The sequence below is a fragment of the Arachis ipaensis genome, chromosome B03, assembly GCF_000816755.2.
Source record: "Arachis ipaensis cultivar K30076 chromosome B03, Araip1.1, whole genome shotgun sequence".
NCBI classification, from domain to species: domain Eukaryota; kingdom Viridiplantae; phylum Streptophyta; class Magnoliopsida; order Fabales; family Fabaceae; genus Arachis; species Arachis ipaensis.
This window is the reverse complement of record NC_029787.2, coordinates 55,203,769-55,216,310: the sequence shown is the minus strand read 5'-3', so window position 1 is coordinate 55,216,310 and position 12,542 is coordinate 55,203,769. Positions and strand designations below refer to the sequence as shown.

General features: G+C 45.7%; 1 long non-coding RNA gene across 1 annotated transcript in view; it reads left to right on the top strand.

Moving 5' to 3' along the window:
• The window catches only part of LOC110269695, an 11,374-nt gene continuing 253 nt past the window's right edge, over positions 1,422-12,542 (top strand). The window contains exon 1 of the long non-coding RNA XR_002358458.1: positions 1,422-1,503. This is a non-coding gene — a long non-coding RNA (uncharacterized LOC110269695). The remainder of the gene's footprint in view (positions 1,504-12,542) is intronic.

Here is a 12,542-nt window from a genome sequence, read left to right as displayed (position 1 = left end):
GTAGCCTGCCGAAGATGAGGCCATTACGGCTCGCCTTTAGGTGTCCTCCTCGGGATAGTGTCATTTAAAGAACGAGGGTCAGAACAACGTAAAAAAAAAACAGGGAAAAAAGGGAAAAAAACCGAAAAAAATCGGAGGAGCCTGCCGAAGATTTGGCCATTACGGCTCGCCTTTAGGTGTCCTCCTCGGGATAGCGTCATTTAAAGAACGAAGGTCAGCACAACGTAAAAAAAAAAAGAAAAAAAACCGAAAAATAAAACCGGAGCAGCCTACTGAAGATGAGGCCATTACGCATCGCCTTTAAGTGTCCTCCTCAGGATAGCATCATTTAAAGAACGAGGGTCAGCACAACGTAAAAAAAATGGAAAAAACCGGAAGAAAAATAGAGGAGCCTGCTGAAGGTGAGGCCATTACGGCTCTCCTTTAGGTATCCTCCTCGGGATAGTGTCATTTAAAGAACGAGGGTCAGCATAACGTTTAAAAAAAAGGAAAAAATCGGAAAAAAAAAACGGAGGAGCCTGCTGAATATGAGGCGATTACGGCTCGCCTTTAGGTTTCCTCCTTAGGATAGCGTCATTTAAAGAACGAGGGTCAGCAAAACGTTTAAAAAAAAGGAAAAAATCGGAAAAAAAAAACGGAGGAGCCTGCTGAATATGAGGCGATTACGGCTCGCCTTTAGGTGTCCTCCTCAGGATAGCGTCATTTAAAGTACGAGGGTCAGCACAACGTAAAAAAATAAACAGGAAAAAAAAACGAAGGAGCCTGCCGAAGATGAGGCCATTACGGCTCGCCTTTAGGTGTCCTCCTCGGGATAGCGTCATTCAAAGAACAAGGGTCAGCACAATGTAAAAAATAAAAAAAAGCGGAAAAATTACCGGAGGAGCTTGCCGAAGATAAGGCCATTACGGCTCGCCTTTAGGTGTCTTCCTCGGGATAGCGTCATTTAAAGAACGAGGGTCAGCACAACGTAAAAAAATAAACAGTAAAAAGAAACGGAGGAGCCTGCCGAAGATGAGGCCATTACGGCTCGCCTTTAGGTGTCCTCCTCAGGATAGCATCATTTAAAGAACGAATGTCAGCACAACGTAAAAAAAAATGGAAAAACAAAACGGAGGAGCCTGCCGAAGATGAGGCCATTACGGCTCGCCTTTAGGTGTCCTCCTCGGGATAGCGTCATTTAAAGAACGAGGGTCAGCACAACGTAAAAAAAAATAGGAAAAAAAAAACTGAGGAGCCTACCGAAGATGAGGCCATTATGGCTCGCCTTTAGGTGTCCTCCTCAGGATAGCGTCATTTAAAGTACGAGGGTCAGCACAACGTAAAAAAATAAACAGGAAAAAAAAACGGAGGAGCCTGCCGAAGATGAGGCCATTACGGCTCGCCTTTAGGTGTCCTCCTCAGGATAGCGTCATTTAAAGTACGAGGGTCAGCACAACGTAAAAAAAACCAAAAAAAAAACCGGAAGAGCCTGCCGAAGATGAGGCCATTACGGCTCGCCTTTAGGTGTCCTCCTCAGGATAGCGTCATTTAAAGTACGAGGGTCAGCACAACGTAAAAAAAACCAAAAAAAAAACCGGAAGAGCCTGCCGAAGATGAGGCCATTACGGCTCGCCTTTAGGTGTCCTCCTCAGGATAGCGTCATTTAAAGTACGAGGGTCAGCACAACGTAAAAAAAACCAAAAAAAAAACCGGAAGAGCCTGCCGAAGATGAGGCCATTACGGCTCGCCTTTAGGTGTCCTCCTCAGGATAGCGTCATTTAAAGTACGAGGGTCAGCACAACGTAAAAAAAACCAAAAAAAAAACCGGAAGAGCCTGCCGAAGATGAGGCCATTACGGCTCGCCTTTAGGTGTCCTCCTCAGGATAGCGTCATTTAAAGTACGAGGGTCAGCACAACGTAAAAAAAACCAAAAAAAAAACCGGAAGAGCCTGCCGAAGATGAGGCCATTACGGCTCGCCTTTAGGTGTCCTCCTCAGGATAGCGTCATTTAAAGTACGAGGGTCAGCACAACGTAAAAAAAACCAAAAAAAAAACCGGAAGAGCCTGCCGAAGATGAGGCCATTACGGCTCGCCTTTAGGTGTCCTCCTCGGGATAGCGTCATTTAAAGAACGAGGGTCAGCAAAACGTAAAAAAAAAATAGGAAAAAAAAACTGAGGAGCCTACCGAAGATGAGGCCATTACGACTCGCCTTTAGGTGTCCTCCTCAGGATAGCGTCATTTAAAGTACGAGGGTCAGCACAACGTAAAAAAATAAACAGGAAAAAAAAACGGAGGAGCCTGCCGAAGATGAGGCCATTACGGCTCGCCTTTAGGTGTCCTCCTCGGGATAGCGTCATTCAAAGAACAAGGGTCAGCACAATGTAAAAAATAAAAAAAAGCGGAAAAATTACCGGTGGAGCTTGCCGAAGATAAGGCCATTACGGCTCGCCTTTAGGTGTCCTCCTCGGGATAGCGTCATTTAAAGAACGAGGGTCAGCACAACGTAAAAAAATAAACAGGAAAAAGAAACGGAGGAGCCTGCCGAAGATGAGGCCATTACGGCTCGCCTTTAGGTGTCCTCCTCAGGATAGCATCATTTAAAGAACGAATGTCAGCACAACGTAAAAAAAATGGAAAAACAAAACGGAGGAGCCTGCCGAAGATGAGGCCATTACGGCTCGCCTTTAGGTGTCCTCCTCGGGATAGCGTCATTTAAAGAACGAGGGTCAGCACAACGTAAAAAAAAATAGGAAAAAAAAAACTGAGGAGCCTACCGAAGATGAGGCTATTACGGCTAGCCTTTAGGTGTCCTCCTCAGGATAGCATCATTTAAAGAACGAATGTCAGCACAACGTAAAAAAAATGGAAAAACAAAACGGAGGAGCCTACCGAAGATGAGGCCATTACGGCTCGCTTTAGGTGTCCTCCTCAGGATAGCGTCATTTAAAGTACGAGGGTCAGCACAACGTAAAAAAATAAACAGGAAAAAAAAACGGAGGAGCCTGCCGAAGATGAGGCTATTACGGCTTGCCTTTAGGTGTCCTCCTCGGGATAGCGTCATTTAAAGAACGAGGGTCAGCACAACGTAAAAAAAATCAGAAAAAAACCGGAAGAGCATGCCGAAGATGAGGCAATTACGGCTCGCCTTTAGGTGTCCTCCTCGGGATAGCGTCATTTAAAGAACTAGGGTCAGCTCAACGTAAAAAAAAATAGGAAAAAAAAATGGAAGAGCCTGCCGAAGATGAGGCCATTACAGCTCGCCTTTAGGTGTCCTCCTCAGGATAGCGTCATTTAAAGAACGAGGGTCAGCAAAACGTAAAAAAAAAACCGGAGGAGCCTGCCGAAGATGAGGCCGTTACGGCTCGCCTTTAGGTGTCCTCTTCGGGTTAGCATCATTTAAAGAACGAGGGTCAGCATAATGTTAAAAAAAAAAAACCCGAAAAAAAAAACGGAGGAGCCTGCCGAAGATGAGGCCATTACGGCTTGCCTATAGGTGTCCTCCTCAGGATAGCGTCATTTAAAGAACGAAGGTCAGCACAACGTAAAAAAAAAAACCGAAAAAAAAAAGGGAAGAAAACCAAAAAAAACCAGAGGACCCTGCCGAAGATGAGGCCATTACGGCTCGCCTTTAGGTGTCCTCCTCGAGATAGCGTCATTTAAAGAACGAGGGTCAGCACAACGTAAAAAAAAAGGAAAAAAAACCGAAAAAATAAAACCGGAGGAGCGTGCCGAAGATGAGGCCATTACGGCTCGCCTTTAGGTGTCCTCCTCGGGATAGCGTCATTTAAAGAACGAGGGTCAGAACAACGTAAAAAAAAAAACCAGAGGAGCCTACCGAAGATGAAGCCATTACGGCTCGCCTTTAAGTGTCCTCCTCGGGATAGCATCATTAAAGAACGAGGGTCAGCACAACGTAAAAAAATGGAAAAAACCGGAAAAAAATTGAGGAGCCTGCTGAAGCTGAGGCCATTATGGCTCGCCCTTAGGTATCCTCCTCGGGATAGCGTCATTTAAAGAACGAGGGGCAGCATAACGTTTAAAAAAATGGAAAAAAGCGGAAAAAAAACGGAGGAGCCTGCTGAAGATGAGGCGATTACGGTACACCTTTAGGTGTCCTCCTTAGGATAGCGTCTTTTAAAGAACGAGGGTCAGCACAACGTTAAAAAAAAACCCGAAAAAAAAAAACGGGGGAGCCTGCCGAAGATGAGGCCGTTACGGCTCGCCTTTAGGTGTCCTCCTTGGGATAGCGTCATTTAAAGAACGAGGGTCAAAACAACGTAAAAAAAAAGAAAAAAAACTGGATAGCGTCATTCAAAGAACGAGGGTCGAAACAAAGTAAAAAAAAACAGGAGGAGGTTGCCGAAGATGAGGCCATTACGGCTCGCCTTTAGGTGTCCTCCTCGGGATAGCGTCATTTAAAGAACGAGGGTCAGCATAACGTTTTAAAAAAAGGAAAAAACCGGAAAAAAAAAACGGAGGAGCTTGCTGAAGATGAGGCGATTACGGCTCACCATTAGGTTTCCTCCTTAGGATAGCGTCATTTAAAGAACGAGGGTCAGTACAACGTTAAAAAAAAAAACCCGGAAAAAAACGGAGGAGCCTGCCGATGATGAGGCCGTTATGGCTCGCCTTTAGGTGTCCTCCTCGGGATAGCGTCATTTAAAGAACGAGGGGCAGCATAACGTTTAAAAAAATGGAAAAAGCGGAAAAAAAATGGAGGAGCCTGCTGAAGATGAGGCGATTACGGTTCACCTTTAGGTGTCCTCCTTAGGATAGCGTCTTTTAAAGAACGAGGGTCAGCACAACGTTAAAAAAAAACCCGGAAAAAAAATGGGGGAGCGTGCCGAAGATGAGGCCGTTACGGCTCGCCTTTAGGTGTCCTCCTCGGGATAGCGTCATTTAAAAAACGAGGGTCAAAACAACGTAAAAAAAAAAAGGAAAAAAACTGGATAGCGTCATTCAAAGAACGAGGGTCAGAACAACGTAAAAAAAAACAGGAGGAGCTTGCCGAAGATGAGGCCATTACGGCTCGCCTTTAGGTGTCCTCCTTGGGATAGCATCATTTAAAAAACGAGGGTCAGCAGAACATAAAAAAAACGAAAAAAACCGGAAAAAAATTAGAGGAGCCTGCTGATGATGAGGCCATTACGGCTCGCCTTTAGGTGTCCTCCTCGGGATAGCGTCATTTAAAGAACGAGGGTCAGCATAACGTTTTAAAAAAAGGAAAAAACCGGAAAAAAAAAACGGAGGAGCTTGCTGAAGATGAGGCGATTACGGCTCACCATTAGGTTTCCTCCTTAGGATAGCGTCATTTAAAGAACGAGGGTCAGCACAACGTTATAAAAAAAACCCGGAAAAAAACGGAGGAGCCTGCCGAAGATGAGGCCGTTATGGCTCGCCTTTAGGTGTCCTCCTCGGGATAGCGTCATTTAAAGAACGAGGGGCAACATAACGTTTAAAAAAATGGAAAAAGCGGAAAAAAAACGGAGGAGCCTGCTGAAGATGAGGCGATTACGGTTCACCTTTAGGTGTCCTCCTTAGGATAGCGTCTTTTAAAGAATGAGGGTCAGCACAACGTTAAAAAAAAATCCGGAAAAAAAATGGGGGAGCCTGCCGAAGATGAGGCCATTACGGCTCGCCTTTAGGTGTCCTCCTCGGGATAGCGTCTTTTAAAGAATGAGGGTCAGCACAACGTTAAAAAAAAATCCGGAAAAAAAATGGGGGAGCCTGCCGAAGATGAGGCCATTACGGCTCGCCTTTAGGTGTCCTCCTCGGGATAGCATCATTTAAAGAACGAGGGTCAGCACAACGTAAAAAAAACGGAAAAAACCGGAAAAAAAATTAGAGGAGCCTGCTGAAGATGAGGCCATTACGGCTCGCCGTTAGGTATCCTCCTCGGGATAGCGTCATTTAAAGAACGAGGGTCAGCATAACGTTTTAAAAAAAGGAAAAAACCGGAAAAAAAAAACGGAGGAGCTTGCTGAAGATGAGGCGATTACGGCTCACCATTAGGTTTCCTCCTTAGGATAGCGTCATTTAAAGAACGAGGGTCAGCACAACGTTAAAAAAAAAAACCCAGAAAAAAACGGAGGAACCTGCCGATGATGAGGCCGTTATGGCTCGCCTTTAGGTGTCCTCCTCGGGATAGCGTCATTTAAAGAACGAGGGGCAGCATAACGTCTAAAAAAATGGAAAAAGCGGAAAAAAAACGGAGGAACCTGCTGAAGATGAGGCGATTACGGTTCACCTTTAGGTGTCCTCCTTAGGATAGCGTCTTTTAAAGAACGAGGGTCAGCACAACGTTAAAAAAAAATCCGGAAAAAAAATGGGGGAGCCTGCCGAAGATGAGGCCGTTACGGCTCGCCTTTAGGTGTCCTCCTCGGGATAGCGTCATTTAAAGAACGAGGGTCAAAAAACGTAAAAAAAAAGGAAAAAAAACTGGATAGCGTCATTCAAAGAACGAGGGTCAGAACAACGTAAAAAAAAACAGGAGGAGCTTGCCGAAGATGAGGCCATTGCAGCTCACCTTTAGGTGTCCTCCTCGGGATAGCATCATTTAAAGAACGAGGGTCAGCACAACGTAAAAAAAACGGAAAAAATCGGAAAAAAAATTAGAGGAGCCTGCTGAAGATGAGGCCATTACGGCTCGCCTTTAGGTATCCTCCTCGGGATAGCGTCATTTAAAGAACGAGGGTCAGCATAACGTTTTAAAAAAAGGAAAAAACCGGAAAAAAAAAACGGAGGAGCTTGCTGAAGATGAGGCGATTACGGCTCACCATTAGGTTTCCTCCTTAGGATAGCGTCATTTAAAGAACGAGGGTCAGGACAACGTTAAAAAAAAAAACCGGGAAAAAAACGGAGGATCCTGCCGAAGATGAGGCCGTTATGGCTCGCCTTTAGGTGTCCTCCTCGGGATAGCGTCATTTAAAGAACGAGGGGCAGCAGAACGTTTAAAAAAATGGAAAAAGCGGAAAAAAAACGGAGGAGCCTGCTGAAGATGAGGCGATTACGGTTCACCTTTAGGTGTCCTCCTTAGGATAGCGTCTTTTAAAGAACGAGGGTCAGCACAACGTTAAAAAAAAATCCAGAAAAAAAATGGGGGAGCGTGCCGAAGATGAGGCCGTTACGGCTCGCCTTTAGGTGTCCTCCTCGGGATAGCGTCATTTAAAGAACGAGGGTCAAAAAACGTAAAAAAAAGAAGAAAAAAAACTGGATAGCGTCATTCAAAGAACGAGGGTCAGCAAAACGTAAAAAAAAAACCGGAGGAGCTTGCCGAAGATGACGGCTCGCCTTTAGGGGGCCTCCTCGGGATAGCATCAGAGGCGATTACGGCTCACCCTTAGGTGTCCTCCTTAGGATAGCGGCATTTAAAGAACGAGGGTCAGCAAAACGTAAAAAAAAAACCGGAGGAGCTTGCCGAAGATGACGGCTCGCCTTTAGGGGGCCTCCTCGGGATAGCATCAGAGGCGATTACGGCTCACCCTTAGGTGTCCTCCTTAGGATAGCGGCATTTAAAGAACGAGGGTCAGCAAAACGTAAAAAAAAAACCGGAGGAGCTTGCCGAAGATGACGGCTCGCCTTTAGGGGGCCTCCTCGGGATAGCATCAGAGGCGATTACGGCTCACCCTTAGGTGTCCTCCTTAGGATAGCGGCATTTAAAGAACGAGGGTCAGCAAAACGTAAAAAAAAAACCGGAGGAGCTTGCCGAAGATGACGGCTCGCCTTTAGGGGGCCTCCTCGGGATAGCATCAGAGGCGATTACGGCTCACCCTTAGGTGTCCTCCTTAGGATAGCGGCATTTAAAGAACGAGGGTCAGCAAAACGTAAAAAAAAAACCGGAGGAGCTTGCCGAAGATGACGGCTCGCCTTTAGGGGGCCTCCTCGGGATAGCATCAGAGGCGATTACGGCTCACCCTTAGGTGTCCTCCTTAGGATAGCGGCATTTAAAGAACGAGGGTCAGCAAAACGTAAAAAAAAAACCGGAGGAGCTTGCCGAAGATGACGGCTCGCCTTTAGGGGGCCTCCTCGGGATAGCATCAGAGGCGATTACGGCTCACCCTTAGGTGTCCTCCTTAGGATAGCGGCATTTAAAGAACGAGGGTCAGCAAAACGTAAAAAAAAAACCGGAGGAGCTTGCCGAAGATGACGGCTCGCCTTTAGGGGGCCTCCTCGGGATAGCATCAGAGGCGATTACGGCTCACCCTTAGGTGTCCTCCTTAGGATAGCGTCTTTTAAAGAACGAGGGTCAGCACAACGTTAAAAAAAAATCCGGAAAAAAAATGGGGGAGCCTGCCTAAGATGAGGCCGTTACGGCTCGCCTTTAGGTGTCCTCCTCGGGATAGCGTCATTTAAAGAACGATGGTCAAAAAACGTAAAAAAAAAGAAAAAAAACTGGATAGCGTCATTCAAAGAACGAGGGTCAGAACAACGTAAAAAAAACAGGAGGAGCTTGCCGAAGATGAGGCCATTACGGCTCGCCTTTAGGTGTCCTCCTCGGCATAGCATCATTTAAAGAACGAGGGTCAGCACAACGTAAAAAAAACGGAAAAAACCGGAAAAAAAATTAGAGGAGCCTGCTGAAGATGAGGCCATTACGGCTCGCCTATAGGTATCCTCCTCGGGATAGCGTCATTTAAAGAACGAGGGTCAGCATAACGTTTTAAAAAAAGGAAAAAACCGGAAAAAAAAAACGGAGGAGCTTGCTGAAGATGAGGCGATTACGGCTCACCATTAGGTTTCCTCCTTAAGATAGCGTCATTTAAAGAACGAGGGTCAGCACAACGTTAAAAAAAAAAACCCGGAGAAAAACGGAGGAGCCTGCCGAAGATGAGGCCGTTATGGCTCGCCTTTAGGTGTCCTCCTCGGGATAGCGTCATTTAAAGAACGAGGGGCAGCATAACGTTTAAAAAAATGGAAAAAGCGGAAAAAAAAACGGAGGAGCCTGCTGAAGATGAGGCGATTACGGTTCACCTTTAGGTGTCCTCCTTAGGATAGCGTCTTTTAAAGAACGAGGGTCAGCACAACGTTAAAAAAAACCCGGAAAAAAAATGGGGGAGCCTGCCGAAGATGAGGCCGTTACGGCTCGCCTTTAGGTGTCCTCCTTGGGATAGCGTCATTTAAAGAACGAGGGTCAAAAAACGTAAAAAAAAGAAAAAAAACTGGATAGCGTCATTCAAAGAACGAGGGTCAGAACAACGTAAAAAAAAACAGGAGGAGCTTGCCGAAGATGAGGCCATTACGGCTCGCCTTTAGGTGTCCTCCTCGGGATAGCATCATTTAAAGAACGAGGGTTAGCACAACGTAAAAAAAATGGAAAAAATCAAAAAAAAAATTAGAGGAACCTGCTGAAGATGAGGCCATTACGGCTCGCCTTTAGGAATCCTCCTCGGGATAGCGTCATTTAAAGAACGAGGGTCAGCATAACGTTTAAAAAAAAGGAAAAAACCGGAAAAAAAAACGGAGGAGCTTGCTGAAGATGAGGCGATTACGGCTCACCATTAGGTTTCCTCCTTAGGATAGCGTCATTTATAGAACGAGGGTCAGGACAACGTTAAAAAAAAAAAACCCGGAAAAAATCGGAGGATCCTGCCGAAGATGAGGCCGTTATGGCTCGCCTTTAGGTGTCCTCCTCGGGATAGCGTCATTTAAAGAACGAGGGGCAGCATAACGTTTAAAAAAATGGAAAAAGCGGAAAAAAAATGGAGGAGCCTGCTGAAGATGAGGCGATTACGGTTCACCTTTAGGTGTCCTCCTTAGGATAGCGTCTTTTAAAGAACGAGGGTCAGCACAACGTTATAAAAAAATCCGGAAAAAAAATGGGGGAGCCTGCCGAAGATGAGGCCGTTACGGCTCGCCTTTAGGTGTCCTCCTCGGAATAGCGTCATTTAAAGAACGAGGGTCAAAAAACGTAAAAAAAAAAGAAAAAAAACTGGATAGCGTCATTCAAAGAACGAGGGTCAGAACAACGTAAAAAAAAACAGGAGGAGCTTGCCGAAGATGAGGCCATTACGGCTCGCCTTTAGGTGTCCTCCTTGGGATAGCATCATTTAAAGAACGAGGGTCAGCAAAACGTAAAGAAAACGGAAAAAACCGGAAAAAAAATTAGAGGAGCCTGCTGAAGATGAGGCCATTACGGCTCGCCTTTAGGTATCCTCCTCGGGATAGCGTCATTTAAAGAACGAGGGTCAGCATAACGTTTAAAAAAAAGGAAAAAACCGGAAAAAAAAATGGAGGAGCTTGCTGAAGATGAGGCGATTACGGCTCACCATTAGGTTTCCTCCTTAGGATAGCGTCATTTAAAGAACGAGGGTCAGAACGACGTAAAAAAAAAAGAAAAAAAAACCGGAGGAGCCTGCCGAAGATAAGGCATTTAAAGAACGAGGGTCAGAGCAATGTAAAAAAAACCGAGGAGCCTGCCGAAGATGAGGCCATTACGGCTTGCCTTTTGATGTCCTCCTCGGGATAGCGTCATGTAAAGAACGAGGGTCAGAACGACGTAAAAAAAAAAGAAAAAAAAACCGGAGGAGCCTGCCGAAGATAAGGCATTTAAAGAACGAGGGTCAGAGCAATGTAAAAAAAACCGAGGAGCCTGCCGAAGATGAGGCCATTACGGCTTGCCTTTTGATGTCCTCCTCGGGATAGCGTCATGTAAAGAACGAGGGTCAGAACGACGTAAAAAAAAAAGAAAAAAAAACCGGAGGAGCCTGCCGAAGATAAGGCATTTAAAGAACGAGGGTCAGAGCAATGTAAAAAAAACCGAGGAGCCTGCCGAAGATGAGGCCATTACGGCTTGCCTTTTGATGTCCTCCTCGGGATAGCGTCATGTAAAGAACGAGGGTCAGAACGACGTAAAAAAAAAAGAAAAAAAAACCGGAGGAGCCTGCCGAAGATAAGGCATTTAAAGAACGAGGGTCAGAGCAATGTAAAAAAAACCGAGGAGCCTGCCGAAGATGAGGCCATTACGGCTTGCCTTTTGATGTCCTCCTCGGGATAGCGTCATGTAAAGAACGAGGGTCAGAACGACGTAAAAAAAAAAGAAAAAAAAACCGGAGGAGCCTGCCGAAGATAAGGCATTTAAAGAACGAGGGTCAGAGCAATGTAAAAAAAACCGAGGAGCCTGCCGAAGATGAGGCCATTACGGCTTGCCTTTTGATGTCCTCCTCGGGATAGCGTCATGTAAAGAACGAGGGTCAGAACGACGTAAAAAAAAAAGAAAAAAAAACCGGAGGAGCCTGCCGAAGATAAGGCATTTAAAGAACGAGGGTCAGAGCAATGTAAAAAAAACCGAGGAGCCTGCCGAAGATGAGGCCATTACGGCTTGCCTTTTGATGTCCTCCTCGGGATAGCGTCATGTAAAGAACGAGGGTCAGAACGACGTAAAAAAAAAAGAAAAAAAAACCGGAGGAGCCTGCCGAAGATAAGGCATTTAAAGAACGAGGGTCAGAGCAATGTAAAAAAAACCGAGGAGCCTGCCGAAGATGAGGCCATTACGGCTTGCCTTTTGATGTCCTCCTCGGGATAGCGTCATGTAAAGAACGAGGGTCAGAACGACGTAAAAAAAAAAGAAAAAAAAACCGGAGGAGCCTGCCGAAGATAAGGCATTTAAAGAACGAGGGTCAGAGCAATGTAAAAAAAACCGAGGAGCCTGCCGAAGATGAGGCCATTACGGCTTGCCTTTTGATGTCCTCCTCGGGATAGCGTCATGTAAAGAACGAGGGTCAGAACGACGTAAAAAAAAAAGAAAAAAAAACCGGAGGAGCCTGCCGAAGATAAGGCATTTAAAGAACGAGGGTCAGAGCAATGTAAAAAAAACCGAGGAGCCTGCCGAAGATGAGGCCATTACGGCTTGCCTTTTGATGTCCTCCTCGGGATAGCGTCATGTAAAGAACGAGGGTCAGAACGACGTAAAAAAAAAAGAAAAAAAAACCGGAGGAGCCTGCCGAAGATAAGGCATTTAAAGAACGAGGGTCAGAGCAATGTAAAAAAAACCGAGGAGCCTGCCGAAGATGAGGCCATTACGGCTTGCCTTTTGATGTCCTCCTCGGGATAGCGTCATGTAAAGAACGAGGGTCAGAACGACGTAAAAAAAAAAGAAAAAAAAACCGGAGGAGCCTGCCGAAGATAAGGCATTTAAAGAACGAGGGTCAGAGCAATGTAAAAAAAACCGAGGAGCCTGCCGAAGATGAGGCCATTACGGCTTGCCTTTTGATGTCCTCCTCGGGATAGCGTCATGTAAAGAACGAGGGTCAGAATAACGTAAAAAAAAACGAAAAAACCGAAAAAAAACTGGAGGAGCCTGCCGAAGATGAGGCCATTACGGCTCGCCTTTAGGTGTCCTCCTCGGGAGAGCGTCATTTAAAGAACCAGGGTCAGAACAACGTAAAAAAAAAATGAAAAAAACCGAAAAAAAACCGGAGGAGCTTGCCGAAGATGAGACCATTACGACTCGCCTTTAGGTGTCCTCCTCGGGATAGCATCATTTAAAGAACGAGGGTCAGCACAACGTAAAAAAATAATAGGAAAAAAAAATGGAGGAGCCTGCCGAAGATAAGGCCATTACGGC